The 19,817-nt window shown below is 39.7% G+C and overlaps 1 protein-coding gene across 1 annotated transcript in view; it reads right to left on the bottom strand.

Annotated features, from left to right (window-relative positions):
• Window positions 1-19,817, bottom strand: part of tbc1d5 (TBC1 domain family, member 5) — a 469,693-nt gene that overhangs the window by 335,281 nt on the left and 114,595 nt on the right. The window contains exons 3-4 of the mRNA XM_059972347.1: window positions 15,660-15,782; window positions 12,562-12,621 (exon numbers count right to left, since the gene is read on the bottom strand). The gene's annotated coding sequence lies outside the window, so the exon portion shown is untranslated. The remainder of the gene's footprint in view (window positions 1-12,561; window positions 12,622-15,659; window positions 15,783-19,817) is intronic.

The raw sequence follows: 19,817 nt of genomic DNA, 5'->3' as shown, positions 1-19,817 counted from the left end.
CCTGATAGAGGTGTATAAGATGATGAGAGGCATTGATCGTTTGGATAGTCAGAGGCTTTTTCCCAGGGCTGAAATGACTAGCACGAGAAGGCACAGCTTTAAGGTCCTTGGAAGTAGGTACAGAGAAGATATCAAGGGTAAGTTTTTTTTATGCAGAGAGTGCTGAGTGTGTGGAATGGGTTGCTGGCGATGGTGATGGAAGCGGATACAATGGGGTCTTTTAAGAGAGTCCTGGACAGGTACATGGAGCTCAGAAAAATAGAGGGCTATGGGTAACCATAGGTGATTTCTCAGGTAAGGATGTGTTCGGCACAGCTTTGTGGACCAAAGGGCCTGTATTGTGCTGTAGGTTTTCTATGTTTCCATGTTTTTAGATGCACAGTGGAGAGCATCCTAACTAGTTGCATCAGTGGCCGGAATGGAAACACCAATGCCCAGAAACAGAAAAGCCTACAGAAAGTGTAGATACAGCCCAGTACATCACAAGCAAAGCCCGCACCACTACTGCCCACAAGAAAGCATCATCCATCACCAAAGATCCACATCATACAGGCCAGCTGCAGTACTCTTCTCCTTATTACCATTGAACAGGAGCTATAGAAGCCTTAGGTTCAGGAACAGTCATTACCCTAAAATCGTCAGGCTCCTGAACTGGCATAGATACCTTCACTCACAACTCTGAACTGATTCCACAACCTAACATTCACTTACAAGGACTCCACAACTCTATGTTCTCAGTATTATTTATCAATTTTTTTATTTACAAAATTTGTTTTCTTTTGCACATTGGATTTTTGTCAGTCTCAGTTTGTGTTTTTTTAATTTTCATAAATCGTTGTATTTCTTTATTTTCCAGTAAGTGCTTGCAAGAGAATGAATCTCAAGGTAGTATACGGTAACACACATTATATGTACAGTACTTCAATAATAAACTTTAAATTTTGACTAAAATAATAACATCCTTAAATAGGGACACAGTTCTAAACACAACATAATTACGTTTTGATGCCATTGTGTCAAAAACATACAAATTTTTACCAATTTTCCTTCGAGAAACAAATGTATGCTTAAATGATCCAAATCAATTTAGCAGCATTTCTCTCAAAATTACTTAAGTCAGCTAACCCAACAAGCTCTACGTTATTCTGATTTGTAATATCATTTGTTTAAACAAGTATTTTGAGTACTAAATACATTTTTTACAAATGCTAAACAGAAAACAGAAACTCCCAAAGCATTCTCCTCACAGATATCTTGATTGTGCCAAACAACAGTTGTCTTACGCAAAGTAACTCACACTCTTCTTCAAACCAACATCCAGATAGCTCGCTAACTACTATGCAGATTGTCTAGTCTAACTACTAGTCAGTTTTCTTACTGCAAGAAAGAAATTGGCGATTGGATTATTTTTGTCACACACACCGAGCTACAGTGAAAAACATTATTTTGCATGTAAGCCAACAGATCATTCCAAATATAAGCACATTGAGGTGGTAGAAAAGGAAAAATAATAACAGTAGTCAGAATATAGTGTTACAGTTACAGAAAACGTGTGGTAAGGCAAATAAAGTGCAAATGTCATAACAAGAGTTCATATTTATTGTATAAGTGGTTGGTTCATGAATCATATGACAACAGGATGGATACAAGTTGTCCTTGAGCCTGGTGGTATGAGTTTTCTAGCTTTATTATCTTCTGTCTGGTGGAACATGGAGTAGTAAGAAGAATGTCTGGGGTGCGTGAGATCTTTGATAATGTTGGCTACTTTCCCAAGGCAGAGGCAAGTGTGGACAGAATCAATGGAAGGTATTTGTGATGGACAAGGCTGTGTTCACAACTCTACAACTTCTCGATGTTTTGGACAGAGCAGAAGACATACCAAACAGTTGTGAATCTGGATAGACTGCTTTCTATAGTGTGTCTATATTAATTGGTGATAGTCATCAGGGATGTAGCGAATTTCCTTACCTTTCTGATAATGTAAAGATTTTGGTGAACTTCCTTGGCCATTGTATCTATGTGGTAAGACCAGGACAAGGAAACAGTATCTGTGTGGTTGGACTGTGAACCTTGAAATTATCACCAATTTCCACTACAGCACCATAGATGCAGATACTCTGTCCTGCTTCCTGAAATCAAGTATTCTGGGAGACATAAATATTAGACCACAAGACCATGAGCAGGAGTAGGCCATTTGGCCCATCGAGTCTGCTCAGGCATTCAATCATGGGCTGATCCAATTCTTCCAGTCACCCCCACTCCCCTGCCTTCACCCCATACCTTTTAATGTCCTGGCTAATCAAGAACCTATCTATCTCTGCCTTAAATACACCCAATGACTTGGCCTCCACCGCTGCTCGTGGGAACAAATACCACAGATTTACCACCCTCTAACTAAAGTAATTCTCTGCATCTTAGTTCTAAAAGGACGTCCTTCAAACCTGAAGTCTTACCCTCTTGACCTAGAATCCCCTACAATGGGAAATAACTTTGCCATATCTAATCTGTTCAGGCCTTTTAACATTCAGAATGTTTCTATGAGACACCCCCTCGTTCTCCTGAACTCCAAGGAATACAGCCCAAGAGCTGCCAGACGTTCCTCATATGGTAACCTTTCATACCTGGAATCATTCTCGTGAATCTTCTCTGAACCCTCTCCAATGTCAGTATATCCTTTCTAAAATAAGGAGCCTAAAACTGCACAGAATACTCCAAGTACGGTCTCACGAGTGCCTTATAGAGACTCACCATCACATCCCTGCTCTTATATTCTATACTTCAAGAAATGAATGCCGGTATTGTATTCGCCTTCTTCATAACTGACTCAACCTGGAGGTTAACCTTTAGGGTATCTTGCACAAGGATTCCCAAGTACCTTTGCATCTCTGCATTTTGAATTATCTCCCCATCTAAATAATAGTCCGCCCATTTATTTCTTCCACCAAAGTGCATGACCATACACTTTCTAACACTGTATTTCATTTGCCACTTCTTTGCCCATTCCCCTAAACTATCTAAGTCTCTCTGTTTCCTCAACCCTACCCACTCCTCCACTTATCAGCAAATTTAGCCACAAATCAATTAATACCATCGTGCAAATCATTGACATATATCATAAAAAGCAGCAGTCCAAACACTGACCCTTGTGGAACACTGTTGGTAACCGGCAAACAGCCAGAATGGGATCCTTTTATTCCCACTCTCTGTTTTTTGCCAACCAGCCGATATTCCACCCATGCTAGTAACTTCCCTGTAATTCCATGGGCTCTTATCTTGCTAAGCAGCCTCATGTGCAGCACCTTGTCAAAGGCCTCCTGAAAATCCAAGTACACCACGTCTACTGCATCTCCTTTGTCTACCCTGCTTGTAATCTTCTCAAAGAATTGTAGTAGGTTTGTCAGGCAGGATTTTCATTTCAGGAAACCATGCTAGCTTTGGCCTATCTTGTCATGTGCCTGCAGGTACACCGTAATCTAATCCCTAACAATCAATTCCAACAACTTCCCAACACTGATGTCAGGCTAACAGGGCTATAATTTCCTTTCTGCTGCCTCCCACCCTTCTTAAATAGCACAGTAACATTTGCAATTTTCCAGTCATCCGGTTCAATGCCAAAATTTATCGATTCTTGAAAGATCATCATCAATGCCTCCGCAATCTCTCCAGCTACTTCCTTCAGAACCCGAGGGTGCATTCCATCAGGTCCAGGATATTTATCCACCCTCAGACCATTAAGCTTCCTGAGCACCTTCTCAGTTGAAATTTTCACTGCACAAAATTCACTTCCCTCACACTCTTGAATGTCCGGTACACTGCAGACGTCTTCCACTATGAAGCTGATCCAAAATACGTAATCAGTTCCTCTGCAGCTCTCATTACAATATCTCCAGCGTCATTTTGTATTGGTCCTATGTCTACCCTTGACTCTCTTTTACCCTCTATATACTTAAAAAAGCTTTCAGTATCTTTTTTGATATTAGTTGCCAGCTTTCTCTCATAGTTCATCTTTTACTTCTGAATGATCTTCTTAGTTTCCTTCTGCAAGTTTTTAAAAGCTCCCCATTCCTCTATCTTCACACATCTGTCTTCCTTATATGCCCTCTCTTTTGCTTTTTCTTTAGTATTGTCTTCACTTGTCAGCCATGGTAATGTTCTTCTTCCCTTTGAATTTCTTTTCTTATTTGGAATTTATCTGTCTTGCAATTCCCTCATTTTTCGCAGAAACTCCAGTCACTGCTGCTCTGCTGTCTTTCCTGCAAATGTCAACTTTGGCCAGTTCCCCTCACATGCCATTGTAATTTCCTTTATTCCACTGAAATACCAACACATTGGATTTTATTTTTTCCCTCACAACTTTCCATGTGAACTCAATCATATTGCGATCACTGTTCCCTAAGGTTTCCTTAACCTTAAGCTCCCTTCTCACCCTTTTTGATCATTGCACAACACCCAATCCAGCACAGCTGATCCCTTAGTGGGCTCAATAACAAGCTGTTCTAAAAAGCCATCCCTTAGACATTCTACAAGTTCTCTTTCTTGGGGTCCAGTACTGACCTACTTTTCCCAATCCACTTTCATGCTAAAATCCCCTACGATTATCATAACATTGCCTTTTTGACAAGCCTTTTTTATCTCCTGTTGTAATTTGTAATCTACATCCCGATTGCTGTTTGGAGGCCTGTATACATCTGCCATTAGGGTCATTTTACCCTTGCCATTTCTTAACTCAACCCATAGAGACTCTACACCTTCCAATCCAATGTCATCTCTTTCCAATAATTTTAGCTTTAAGGCGAAAGAATACTTGGTATCTAGAATGAGCTGTCGGAGGAAGTAGTGAAGGAAGGAATAGTAGCAACATTTAAGAGGCATGCTTATCAGATGGTTGGCATAGATGGAGTGGGCAAAAAAGCCTGTTTCTATGCTGTACAACTCTAAGGTTTGGGTGCAGATAATGGAAGTTGGCAGTTTAAATGGTTCAGCATGAACTAGATGATTGAAGGACCTGTTTCCATGCTATAATTTTCTGTGACTCTGAGAAAGATGTGATTAAGTGAAAAGGTGCAGAAAAGATACACAAGGATATTGCTTAGATTGGAGGACTTTAGTCAAAGGAGACATTAGATAGGCTGTGTCCATTTTCCATGAAGCCAAGGAGCCTGAGGGGTGACATAATAGAAATATATAAAATTATGAGAGGTACCATTCAGAAAGAAAGCCAGATTTGGAGTTCTATAGTAGTGATATCCAAGACTGGAAGGCATAGCTTTAAGGTGAAAGAATACTTGGTATCTAGAATGAGCTGTTGGAGGAAGTTGTGAAGGAAGGAATAGTAGCAGCATTTAAGAGGCAAGCTTATCAAATGCATAGATGGTGTGGGCCAAAAAGCCTGTTTCTATGCTGTACAACTCTTTGGACTCTTGTCAACTTCTTGACTCAAATGTTAACAGCCTGTAATTCACAACTAACTGTTTCTACAGTATAATCATGCTACTTCGTCCATAACATTGGTATCCATTCAACAGTATGGAAAAAAAAGCGGGAAATTTCATTCTGACCAATTACCACTCATCAATCTATCTGATTCAACTAGTGCTCATTAGTGCCATTACCTCAGCAATTTTGAATTTTAGGAAGATAATTTGATTTCAGACCTTGTTAGAGTCCTCATCTAGAAATGGACAAAAATAGCTGAATTCCAAAGATAGGATCAGCAGTAGAATCAAGACAATATTTGACACTATATGTAAGCAAGGAACTCTAGTAAAATTGATGTCAATCACAACGTGGGAGAAAGTTTTCCACCATATGGAAAGAAGGGCATCTGTGGCTGTTAATCATCAATCAGGAGTTTCACAGGGAAGTGCCAAGACCTGGCCATCTTCCACTATTTCTACCATTGAAGTCAGAAGTGATACAGTACATTTTACAGTACTTGGTTCCATCACAGGTAATGAAGATATCCATGCCCACAGACAGCACATTCTAGATATCATTCAAGCATGACTAATGAATGGTTGGTATCATTTATGTCACAGACAACATGACTCCACAGTAATATTTAACCTAACAAAGTACTCTCAAGACAACCAAGAGAAAAATCACCAAATTCCCTGGGAAGTCACAATTGATCAGAATCAGCCCTGCATTTATCATACAAAAAGATCTGGATGAAAGTCTGGATACTGTATTCCATAAGTGACTCACTCTAAAACTCCAGAAATCATTAGACAAAACTCAAAAGTGGGAAGAAATACTTGCCACCCGTGTAGATAAGTACGGTTTCAATGACATTTCAGAAGCTCTAGAATAGTGGTCGCCAACCCGTCAATCACGATCAACTGGTCGATCTTTGAGACTTTCCCAGTAGAACCCGAAATAAATGAAAAATAAATACACAAATACTGTTGAGAGATTGTTTCTGGGTTGCGGGGTTTTAGTTCCGTTCTTTCTGCCCAGTGCACATGAGTATAGCTCCCCCCGCACTACACAGTGTAATTCAGTGGTCCCCAACCACCGGGCCGTGAAGAAACAATATGAGTCGGCTGCACCTTTCCTCATTCCTTGTCACGCCCACTGTCGAACTTGAACACACGCAAGGTCATCAGTCGCCTAAATGCAGTGACACCCTCGCACCAGGGATAACTGGTTGGCCTCGGGTAACCGGCAGGAAGCGCCATTGCTACTGGCCTGGAGCGTAGACAGATGGGTGCCGCCTCCAAATCCGTTCATCACACTGAATGTTTGTGGGGAACCCAGTGTTAAAATATTCACAGACGACCTAATTTGGACTCAGGGTTCCGTAAGTATCAGAGCAGCTACCACGTTGCAATCTACTGAAACAAACTTTTGTCGGCCGATAGATCCTACAAAGGGGGGGGGGGGGCGAGCGCCCTGTCGCACTCCTCGCTCGGTCGGTTGCTCTCTCCGGACTGCGACTGCTGCGGCCCCGGCATGGGGACCACCGGCCCTGACCTTGTCCTCGCACCCCACCCACAATCAGCTGCACCTGGGCAAGGCGTCTGGTGGCGGGTGGGCAGGAGGGAGGCTGGAGTTCGGGCCAGGAGGTTGTCTAATGAGGCAATGAAGCCCTCAAAACTGCTTCGGTAGCTTGAGTCCAAGCAACCCACACTTAAAGACAAACACGTTGAGTTTTTTCAGCAGAAAAAAAACATGAGCAGCACGGGACAGAAGCTAAGTGCCGACAGCCATGAAAACTAAATTGTGGAATAGACTGGACATAAGGAACCTGCTTTGAGTATCGCTGTATTCCGGTCATGTTTAACACCCACCCCCGTCGGCTGGTCCGTAAGAACATTGTCAATATTAAACTGGTCCGTGGTGGAAAAAAGGGTGGGTACCACTGGTGTTTATACATTATTTCTACTTCCGGGTTGCAGGGTTTTACTTCCGGTCTTTTCTGCTCCGGTGCGCATGCGTGTAATTAATTGATCTGGGGTCGATCTTGCCTTTCACTAAGACTGAGGTAGGGGATCTTGGGCTTAAAAAGGTCGATGACCACTACTCTAGAATATCTAAGACAATTTTGCCAATCCATTTAGTTCCCTTTCAAGTCTCATGCCATCAGGTCAAAATTCTGGAACTTTCCAATAATAAAAATTAAAGAAGTCACCACCACCTATCCATTGACAATTTGATGCAAGCAATAAATGCTACAATTGCTGAAGCCTTTCTGAAAATAATATGACTGACCAGAATTTCACCACCCAGTCTTGTTAATAATGGAATGTCAAAGAAAACTAGCATTTTAATCACAACCTTTAACAGCAATACTTTAGTTTGATAAACCTACAAAATATTTTTTAAGAATGAATGTCTGAAATAAGTAAAATATTCAGGCTTTTATTGAAGGTTATGAAAGTGTCTAAATCAGCCAAGGTAATTACATCAACAAACATTTATGATTTGACAATCCAACTACAGTACATCTGTCACATGTAAAAATCATTTAGCATAGTTATTAATGGAATTTATCGTTTTATGCTGAATACATTTTGGGATTGCAACAAAAATGTAGTTGTTAGGAATAAACACATCAATTCCTCTATCTTATTAAGTCATGAACAAAATCAAGGAAAAGATTTATAAAATGTAGAATTCTAACTTGTTCAACTATTACTATTTTGGAGATTCTGATTTTAAAGGCTAACATATTCCTGAAATTAAATAAGGAATATCAAAAGTTCAGCAGCAAACATTAAAAAGAAAGAAGCAGTACTTCAGGTTTGTAGGAAATAACAAAAATAACCCTGAGAGGTATGAGCTGTACCTCATTTCTTTTTGCTATAGAGGTGCTCATTTGAAAATAAATCATTTAGAGTAATGTCGTAATAATCATAGCATCTTAATCAAAACATAGTGATTGATACACAAAATAATTATCTTGCAAAATAAAAAGTGCAGTAAGCTGCAGAGGAGTGAGGCTTAGAGAAAAAAGGAAATGGCATAGCCCAATCAGTGTTCTGGTATAGACCAAGAGAAAATGGAGGACAGACTTGTCACAACTGAGAAAGGGTTCTGAAGGCCTGTTGATGAAAACTAATCTACTCAGAAGTGTAAACAGTCATGAAGAAAACCAATATAAAACTGTTGGAACTATGAGATGCAGAACAAAGCAGAAGAGCTTCATTAGAACTGCCTGGGATTAAAAATTAAAAACACTGCAGATATTTTAATTCCAAAATAATAACATAAATGCTGGGATAATTTAACAGAATCATAGTGATAGAAATGACATAAATGTCCCAAGTTCTCAACCCTTCCAAAACCTTTCCTTCATGCTTCCCCACAGTCACCATCTGAACACCCCCTGCATCCCATGTACTTTCATTAGAACTGACCAGCTCTAACATAAACTGGAAACGATGGTCATCTGAAATTGGTAAACTGCCAAGGGATATCGCTAATTCCAGAAGGAAGATGAGATATTGGTCTCAGGTTTACATTGGGCTTCTCCGGTGAGAAGCCAAATACACTGAAATCAGAAGGAGAGTGGAATGGTGAAGTTAAGTGATCTGCAACTGGAATTTTGTAGTTGTCTTTGTTCAGCCTGTAAGGGAGACCTGAGCTGCCAGTTAATGATGTGTAGGTGAGCAGCACAATCTCAGGTGTTCATGAGAATGTGGGCAGAAGTATATAGGATTAAGTTAAATTAAAAAATATTCTAAAGATATTCAAAAAATAAATATACCCTGATGCAGAGCCCAGGACAGGTCCTCCAAAATAACACCACCAAGGAATTTAAACCCTCTCCACACCAGATCTTCCAATGGACTTCTGGTTTCCTCCTCCTGAAGTTAATTATCCGCTTCTTGGTCCTGATGACATTGAGTAAGAAGTTGTTGTTGTGGTGCTACTCAGCCAGATTTTCAATCTCCCTCCTATATGCTGATTTGTCACCACCCTTGAATCAGCTTGACAGTGGTGCCATCAGCAAACTTGAAAATGGTTTTGGAGCTGTGCTTAGCCACACATTTATAAGTGTAAAGCAAGTTGAGCAGGAGATAAGCATACAACCTTGTGGTGCACTTGTGCTGATGGAAATTGAGGAGGAGATGTTATTGCCAATCCGAACAGACTGGGGACTGCAAGTGAGGAAATTGAGTATCCAATTGCACAAGGAGGAATTGAGGTCAAGGTCTTGAAGCTTATTGATCAATTTTGAGGGGCTGATGGTATTGAATACTGTAGTTGATAAAGAGTATCTTGATGTATGCATCTTCACTGTCCAGGTGTTCCAGGGTTCCATGAAGAGCCTATGAAATGGCATCTGCTGGACAGACCTGTTGCTCCAATAGGTAAACTGGAGCAGATCTAAGTTGCTTCTCAGACAGGAGTTGATATGTTTCATCACCGACCTCCCAAGACATTTCATCACCGTGGATGTAAGTGCTACTGGATGATAGTCATTGAGGCAGGTTACCACATTCTTCTTAGGCACTGGTTTAATTGAAGTCTGCTTGAAGCAGATGGGTACCTCAGACTGCTGTGATCAGCACAGGTTTTCAGTACTTGTCAAAGTACCCCATTTGGGCCAGATGCTTTTCATGGGTTCATCTTCCTGAAGGCTGTTTGCATGTTGGCCTCAGAGACTGAGATCACACGATCATTGGGGCCTGTGGGAGTTTGTGATGGTTCCTCCATGTTTTGATAGTCAAAGCGAGCATAGAAGGCATTGAGCTCATCTGGAAACTAAGTCCTGTTATCGCCCATGTTGCTTGATTTAACTTTAAAAGAGGTGATGGTATTCAAGCCCTGCCACAACTATCGAGCATCCTTTGTTGATTTAAGTTTTATCTGGAATTGTCACTTCACCTGTGAGATGGCTTTCTGGAGATCGTACCTGGACCTCTTGGAAACTTCTTGGTCACCAGTCTTGAATGCCTCTCATATGGCCCTCAGCAGGTTGCAGATCTCATGGTTATCCAGGGCTTCTGGTTGGGGGAATACTCTGAATGATTTTGTGGGGACACATTCATCTACGATTATTTTAACGAAGTCTGTGACAACTATGGTGCATTCAGATGCACAAATGAGTTCTTCAACATGGCCGACTTGACTGACTTGAAGCAATCCTGTAGCCCCTCCTCTTGTCTCCCACCACCTCCTCTTTGTTGTTTTAATCTCTAGAGATTTGCTCTTTAGCCTCTGCCTGCATGCAGGTAGGAGAAAGACAGACAAGTGATCTGATTTACCAAAATGTGATCTGGGCATGCAACGGTAGACATTCCTTATCTTAGTATAACAGTAGTCTATTGTATTGGGTGCTACAGGTTATATGCTGATGGTATTTGGGGAGGGATTTCTTCATACAAGCCTAATTGTAGTCTCCGACTATCATTTGAAAGACATTCGGATGGACTGTTTCTTATTTGGAGACGACATCATCCAGTATCTCAAGCACTTGATTATAGACAGCAGCTGGTGGTATGTAAACTGCGGCCAGGATTATAGAGAAGAACTCCCTAAGTAAAAGAACAGGTGTCATTTAATCATTAGATGTTCAAAGTCGGGGAAGAACCAGGGTGAAAAAACCGCCATATCGGAGCACCACTAAGAGTTTATCATGAAACACACACCTCCACCGAATACTTCCACCTCAGCCTTTAACAACCATCCTTTTATATGCCTAAATCTGATCCCTGTATCCTCTTCACTTCCAACACTATTCAGGATTGTTACTCTACTCAAGTTATCAGCTCTCTTTCATTTTTGTTCTTCAGCACTCAGTTGGAGATGAGAACTTTAGAATCATGTCAAAAAAATGCTGAATTTAAGCTTAGTAACAGAAAACAACTTTAGAACTGTAATTACTAACTTATTGGATAATTTCCACCAGTTTGTCTTTGGAGTGAATCAGTGTCACTCCCTATCTTATTCTTCAAAACTGCTGCTGCTGTAACCCCATACCTCTGTTAGCTTTGAACACTTCAATTCATCATTTCTAAAACCTTAATTTCTCCTTCTTCCCCTTGTCCATCTACCACACTAAAACCCCACAAATCTCCCCTTCTCATTTTCATTCCCCCCCCACAATCTTCTAACATTTTCTCCTATAGCTTAGTTATTACCTTGACACATCCTATTTTAATGAGTAGATGAGAAACGTACTTTTCCCTTCTCAGTAGAAGTATTTTCAATTTGCCTGCAATATTTTAAACAACCTAATAAGTTTAGTTCAACGACATCTCCCGCCTAAGGAGCTCTACACCATTATCACAAAGCTAACAGATTTATAAGCACTATGACTTTTAAGCCATGTGGCTTTTCTGGTTAATTTTATGCTCAGTATCAAAATCCTGGGAATCTCCACCTCAAAAGGGCACTGTGTGTGTAAAGGTTACTGTTGTGCAAGGTAATCCCTTTAAAATACTTCTGAACACAGCTACAAATTGAAAACAAAAGTACACCTGCCTATGCTACAACAACAAGATAATGCCAACAAGATCCCCACCCTACTTCGCATCCTGTGATGTAACCACAGTAAGTTACTTTCTTCTGTACAAACCAATCTTCTCTCACCGCAGAAAACAAAATAAAAGTAACATAGAATGTAACTTGGATAAGAAACTAGGAATGGAAAGGAGAGAAAAAAAGATAGGAAGTGAAACAATATCTGGAAATTTCCAACAGAAAATCTAAGGAACATTTATTTGAACAGTTTGCACCTCAGCTAACAGAGACACATATTATGACATGTCACTGATGTGAAAGATCAGTGTTATTTTCAGGTAATACAGAAAGTGGGGGAAAGAACAAATAAATGGAGGGAGGTAAGGTGAAGAAGTGACAATAATAATGAGGCAGCGAATCAGTGAAATTAGTGAAAAAGATAAAAGGGGGTAATAGTAAGACTTGCATAAAAAGAAAAAAGTACGATTGTGGATTGAACAGCAGGAGAAGAAAAGGAAGTGCAAGTCTCAAAGGCGACAAGAAAGGACACATACTATGCATGAGCGAAGTGTTAAGACAGCCACCACTGAATTTAAAAGAATATCGCCCTGTAGAAAAGGAATGGTAGCAATTTGAAAAGAAACTTACCCACAGCACCACCTAAAGGCACAAGGTCAAAAATGATAGCTTGATCAAGGAGTTTGAGAGCTGAAAATTAAAGAATTTATTTATTTAAGTTAGATAAATGCATTAAAAAAACTTAAACATAATCCAACAGACAAAAGTGAAGACAGTATGACATTCATTGGTAGTATGATCAGCAACAAAATCTTGCTCTTATGAACTCTTTTTAAAAGGACATTATAAGGCAAAATTTGATATTAAGTTATAAATGGTATTAGGATAAGTTAAAGAGCTGATTTTAAGATAGATTATGAAAGGCAAAAGAAAGGGAAGCAAAGAGATGCAGTGGGGGGGGGTGGTAAGGGCAGTAATTTATTAAGTTTCCAAAGATTAGGGCCTGAACAGTTGAAGGCGGGGCTGCATGGATTGTCAGACCAAAATCCAGTGTAGGGGGTAATTAGGGAGTAAACTTTGAATAGCAAAGCTCAGCTTTTTGGAGAACAAAAAAAACTGGTCAACTAATCAACAGAATAGTCAAGTGAGAATTAACAGCGGCAGAGATGAGAAGCACCATAAGACAGCCATTTTTAAAAGTCTTTTTTTTGAAAAGAGGGGCAATATCTTAAGTCGAGCATAAGCTTTCTGAAGGTTCTATTTCAGTTCTTCTTGGAAAGAAAACTTGACCTATTGAGAAACCATAATAATATTGCTGGTCTGTAATTAGTATAATTAATAACCCTAAACTTTAAAAAAATCGAAGTTTAGTTTTAACATTCCGACTGGTCTATTACTGTTGTCACACTGAACTAAAAAGAACGTTAATATTCATGCTAAAACATTCATCCATTTAAAACTTGTGATGCTATTTTAAAGGATGCCTCTCCACAATACCATTTTAACAATATATTTTAAATGATAATGAGCATGATGTATTCATCATATCAAAGATAACTTTAAAATATAGAACTCTCACTGCTATCATTCCAAATTAAATTTAAGAGTGCTTTGAATGTTTCAAAATTGCATGATCTGATTAGGGTAAAGCAGTCAATAATAAAGTGCAACTTAATAAATCATGCGAATTTTTATTTTGTTGAAACCTTCACCAACTCCTAGCACCATCTGTTATCATCAAAACTATATGACAAGATATGCTATATAATTAATAGGTAAACAACAATCTAATTAAAATGGACAAATACCCCATGTTCTTGCCATTTGGGAGCTCTAATTACAGGCTAAATTTTAAGCTTGAATTAAATATTTAAGCTGGAAAATTAACTTTCCCTCTACAGCCTTGAATACATTAATACAAATATGTGAAGTCATTTTCAATACAAGAGTTTGATGCCAGAGAAAGTTCTCTGTTTCTGTATACTATCCTGAGTTAATTATATATCTGATTATTCACCATAAATTGCATTTATTTAGAACATAAGTCAAGGAGAATATATTTAAATAAGCACACTTCTATTATTATTATTATTATGATTTTTAACTAGATTCAACATTCAAAAATCGGTACTGCTGCAGTGATGGAACCATCTTATTATTTCATGAGGCAATATCAAATTTCTATCAGTTAAGAATGCAAATGATCTAAACAGAAATAAACCAAGATGGGAATACCTTTATTAAATTATTGTAAATTTTAAAATGCCCTATTTGTAGCACCTTAGGTACACATTAACAAATAACATAGCTAATGAGTACCTATTATAAGGTTGAAATATTTAAGGTAATAAAATCTTCAAAACAAACCCCTTTTCAGTCTTTTACAATGATAAACTTCTCCTTTCAAAGACTAATTTTATTGAATGAAATATTTAAATGAATTGTAAAAGTATGCCTTCCTTCATTTAAAGTCAGTAAATAGTCTGTCAATATTTTTTCCATAAGGAGTAGTGAAAGAAAATTGTCACCTCAGATATAAAGGGGCAAGCACAGTGATTTTGTTTTTAAATATTTCTGTATATAAAACTGCCTCATCAGGACTTAATGGTGAATGTTATGAAGCAAATCTTCTTGCTTTTAACCTGAGGTACAAAGGTATTTCTTTCCTCTGGTTGGCCAGATCACTAGATGGAATATTTAAAGTGGGGATAGGTAAATATTTGAAGGATTAAAGAAGTAAGGGTTATGGGGAATTGGCACACAAGAAGCGTTGAGGCCAACATAAATCACCCATGGTCATACCGAAAGGCAGGGTAGACTTGAGCAGCCTGGTGTTCCACTTCTGCTCCTATTTACTTGTGCTCTTATCTTTTAGCTAAACAAGTTAACAAAATCTGACTGCAAACAATGAAATGAAAAATTTCATGAAGACTCAAGTACATGAGTTGGAATATTAAGTGGAAGTTGTATAAGACATTAGTCATGGTAAATTTGGAGTATTTGGAGTACTGCATGCAGTTCTGGTCACGTACCAACAGGAAATATATCAATAAGCTTGAATAAGTGCGGAGAAAATTTACAAGGATGTTGCAAGGACTTGAGAACCTGAGTTACAGCGAAAGGTTGAATCAGTTAAGACTTTATTCACTGTACTACAGGTAAAAGAGGAGAGATTTTCTAGAGGTATGCAAAATTATGAGCAGTGAAGATAGTGTGAATGCCGGTAAGCTTTTTCCTCTCAGGTTGGCTGAGATCAGAATTAGAGATCATAATTTTAATGTGCAAGGTGAATTATTTGAGAGGAATCTCAATGGGATCTCTTTCACACAGAGGGCTGTGAGAGTGTGGAAGTTGCTGCCAGTGAAAGAGGTAGATGTGGGTTCAACTGTAACATTTAAGAGAAGTTTGGATAGCTACATGAATGAGAGAGGTATAGATGGCCATGGTTGAGTGCAGGTAAATGGGACTAGGCAGAAGATCAGGTTGGCATGGACTAGATGAGTCAAAGGGTTTGTTTCTGTGTAATAGTGCTCTATGACTCTAAGAGTTCCTTTCTCTTGTCAAATTTGTGAAAGAAAGCACAATGCTGAATTAACAAAAGTTCCCACAATGTCAGAGCAAAGTAGGAAATGGAATTCTCAAGGTGATTAACAAAATGCAGTTTGTTTTTGATGTGCAATGATTGTTACATAAATGTAGTAACCAAAGATGATACTAAAGTATCTCACCGCAGTTCCTGTATCAGCAAGCCACTATTTCCAAAATAATCACAAACAAGAGAAAATCTGCAGGCGCTGGAAATCCAAACAACACATAGAAAACACTGGAGAAACTTTGTAGGCCCAGCAGTTCTAGGGAAAAGAGTAAACAGTCGACACTTCAGGCTGAGACCCCTCATCAGGACATTCATAAAGCAATGACAGCTACAGTTGCAATGTAACAGTAGTCTTACAAGTTATGATTTATCTTCAAGATAGAATTCTGTTGGTAATGCTGTGGATGGTAATTCCTCCTTGGATTAAAGCAATCCTAAGAAACCAAATTGTTCTCATAGGTTTTCTATGATAATAACAAATACTTAGAAATGGATGCCCAATTAAGATTAGAATGGATTCTGTATCATGGGCAAATTTCAGAGGGAGAATACAATGTGCCAGAACTTCCTGAATACAGCATTTCAATCAAAACTGTTGCCAGTTAGTACTCACCTGGCCAAACACTGAGGACCAATCTCTCTTGCAAATGTCAAAACATACAGGAGGTCAACAGATTCATAAGAACCAGTAAAATTTTGTAAATAGTTACATAAAAACATAAGAAAGAGAATGAGGCCCATTGTGCCTGTTCAATAATATCATAATTGCCTTTCCCCATAACATTGCTGTTGTAAACCATCCTCCTTAATATTTATAAATCTGGTGACCTCTCCCTGAATACACTTGAGTCTTCACAATCCCCTTGGGTAGAAAATTCCCAATATTCATACCTTTTGCATAAATTTCAAGGTTCAATACATTTTATGCGAAGGCTGAACTCTTTCAAACTATAGCAATGCAAAAAGAAAATGCTGGAAATACATCAAGTGCTGCATGGGGAAAATGAAACAGTTAAGAGCTCAGGTCAGATACCTTTCAACAGATCCTATCCTATGAAGGACCTCTAACTTAAAACATTATCTATGAACCTATTTACACATCCTGTCTGAGGATCTCCATCATTTTCTGTTTTTATTTCACACTTTCAGCATCTGCGGTTTTTGTTTGATTTTCATTTGAGTGTGACCTCCGGTTCTAGATGCCCACCCAATTAAAGCATTATCTCCTCATTTACCTGATGAAACTCCTTAAGAATATTACACGTTTCATTAAACACTGCTCTTGAAAAAAAAGATTTTGTAAGCAATTAAAGCAACATAAATTTATGACCCTCATCCTGTAGATAAAGAATGTCTATTTAATTGAAAACTCGCTTCAACCAATTCCATATTCAACCTCACTTATGATGATGGTAACTGATTCCCCAGTGCAACACTACCAGTGCCCAAGTGAATTGGGCAATGGAGAAAAATGACACACAGGCCAGCATCTGTCAGTCACTTAGACCCAGACTTAGTAGGTTCGCTTAAGGCCATACTTAGTTCTGTCCAGATGGCTGAATGCCATGTGAGTTCCCTTTGCCAGCAAGCTGCCAGCAAAATTCAGCACCTTATACTAACTTAATTTGAATAGTACTTGCACAAACTTACAGATACTTGGATGTTAAAGATCTGATAGAGTGCAAGAGTGAGTCCTCTGAACTTGAAGTGTAATACTAAAAACACTGTTGGATAATTATAATCCCTTAGAGTAAATGCTACTACATATCAGAAGACCATAAGATATAGCAGCAGAATTAGGCCTTTTGACCCACTGAGTCCGCTCTGCTATTTCATCATGGCTGATCCTATGTTCCTCTCAGCCTCTATCTCCTGCCTTCTCCCTGTATCCATTCATGCCCGGACCAGTCAAGAATCTATCAACCTCTTCCCTAAATATACATATGGACTTGGCCTCCACAGCTGTCTGTGGCAAAGAATTCCACAGATTCACCTCTCCCTGGCTGAAGAACTTACTCCTCCTCTCCATTCTAAAAGAACACCTCTCTATCCTCCAGAACCTCTCAAATCCTCATTGATGATGCAAAGATCATTGCCAGAGGCTCAGCACTCTCCTCCCTCATTTCTCATAGTAGCCTGGGGTATATCTTGTCCAGTCCCGGTGACTTATCCAACTTAATGCTTTCCAAAAGTTCCAGCACATATTCTTTGTTAATATCTACCTGTTCAAGCTTTTCAGTCCACTGCAAGTCATCCCGACAATCGCCAAGATCCTTTTCCGGAGTGAATACTGAAGCGAAGTATTCATTAAGTTCCTCCCCTATTTCCTCCGGTTCCACACACACTTTTCCATTGTCACACTTGATTGGTCTTGTACAATACCTTGGGGTTTTCCTTAATCCTGTCCGCCAAGGCTTCTCATGGCCCCTTCTGGCTCTACTATCTTCATTCTTAAACTCCTGCTGATAGCCTTATAATCTTCTAGATTCCTATCATTACCTAGTTTGTTTGAACTTTTCGAAAGCTCTTCTTTTCTTCTTGACTAGATCTACAATAGCCTTTGTACACCACGGATCTTGTACCTTATCATCCTTCCCATATCTCATTGGAACATACCTACTCATAACCCCACGCAAATATCCCCTGAACATTGCCACATTTCTTCCGTATGTTTCCCTGAGAACATCTGTTTCCAATTTATGCTTCCAAGTTCCTGCCTGATAGCCTCATATTTCCCCTTATTCTAATTAAACATTTCCCTAACTTGTCTGTTACTATCCCTCTCCAAAACTATGGTAAAGGAGATAAAATTGTGATCACTATCTCCAAAATGCTCTCCCACTGAGAGACCTGACACCTGACCAGGTTCAGTTCCTAATACCAGATCAAGTACAACCTCTCCCCTTGTAGGTTTATCTACATATTGTGTCAAGAAATCTTCCTGAATGCACCTAACAAACTCTACCCCATTGAAACCCCCCCCTCACTCTAGGGAGATGCCAATCAATATTTGGGAAATTAAAATGTCCCACCAGAACAACCCTGTTATTATTACTCCTTTCTAGAATCTGTCTCCCTATCTGCTCCTCGATGTGCTGTTACTATTGGGTGGTCTATAAAAAAAACACCCAGTAGAGTTATTGACCTCTTCCTATTCCTAATTTCCACCCACACAGACAACCCCTCCATGACCTTGTCCTTTTCTGTAGCCGTGACGCTATCTCTGATCAACAGCGCCATGCCCCCACCCCTTTTGCCTCCCTCCCTGTCCTTTCTGAAACGACTAAAGCCTGGCACTTGAAGGAGCCATTCCTGCCCCTGCACCATCCAAGTCTCTGTAATGGCCACATCATAGTTCCAAGTACTGATCCACGCTCTAAGCTCATCTGCTTTATTCATGATACTCCTCGCATTAAAATAGACACATCTCAAACCATCGGACTGCACACGTCCCTTCTCTATCACCTGCCTATCCTCCCTTTCACACTGTCTCCAAACTTTGTCTATTTGTGAGCCAACCTCCCTTTCCTCCGTCACTTCAGTTCTGTTCCCACCCCTCAGCAATTCTAGTTTAAACTCTCCCCAGTAGCCTTAGCAAACCTTCCCACCAGGATTTTGGTCCCCCTCGGATTCAAGTGCATCCTTTTTGTTCAGGTCACACCTGTCCCAGAAGAGGTCCCAATGATCCATAAATCTGAATCCCTGCCCCTTACTCCAGTCCCTCAGCCACGCATTTATCCTCCACCTCATTCTATTCCTATACTCATTGTCACGTGGCACAGGCAGTAATCCCGAGGTTACTACCTTTGGAGTCCTGCTTCTCAACTTCTTTCCTAACTCCCTGTAGTTGGTTTTCTCCCTTTTCCAACCTATGTTGTTGGTATCAATATGTACCACAACCTCTGGCTGTTCTCTTTCCCACTTCAAGATATCGTGGATGCAATCAGAAACATCCCAGACCCTGCCACCTGGGAGGCAAACTATTCCTTCCTGCATCCACAGAATTACCTATCTGACCCCCTAACTATAGAGTCCCCTATCACTGCTGCCATCCTTCTCCTTTCCCTACCCTTCTGAGCCACAGAGCCAGACTCTGAGGCCAGAAGAGTCATGTCAGCTTGGACGCCACCCGGATTAACAAAGTCACCATTAACGGTTGGGGAACTGGGATCATCTGGTGAGAAAATGGCTTCCAGAACAAATAATAAATGGGCGAGACTGGTTGGAATACACACACACACACATCCATGCCACAAAAGTATGCACTAAGCATTAAAATTACTAATTTATA

This window comes from Hypanus sabinus, chromosome 6, assembly GCF_030144855.1.
Source record: "Hypanus sabinus isolate sHypSab1 chromosome 6, sHypSab1.hap1, whole genome shotgun sequence".
NCBI classification, from domain to species: domain Eukaryota; kingdom Metazoa; phylum Chordata; class Chondrichthyes; order Myliobatiformes; family Dasyatidae; genus Hypanus; species Hypanus sabinus.
This window is presented reverse-complemented; position numbering and strand designations above follow the sequence as displayed.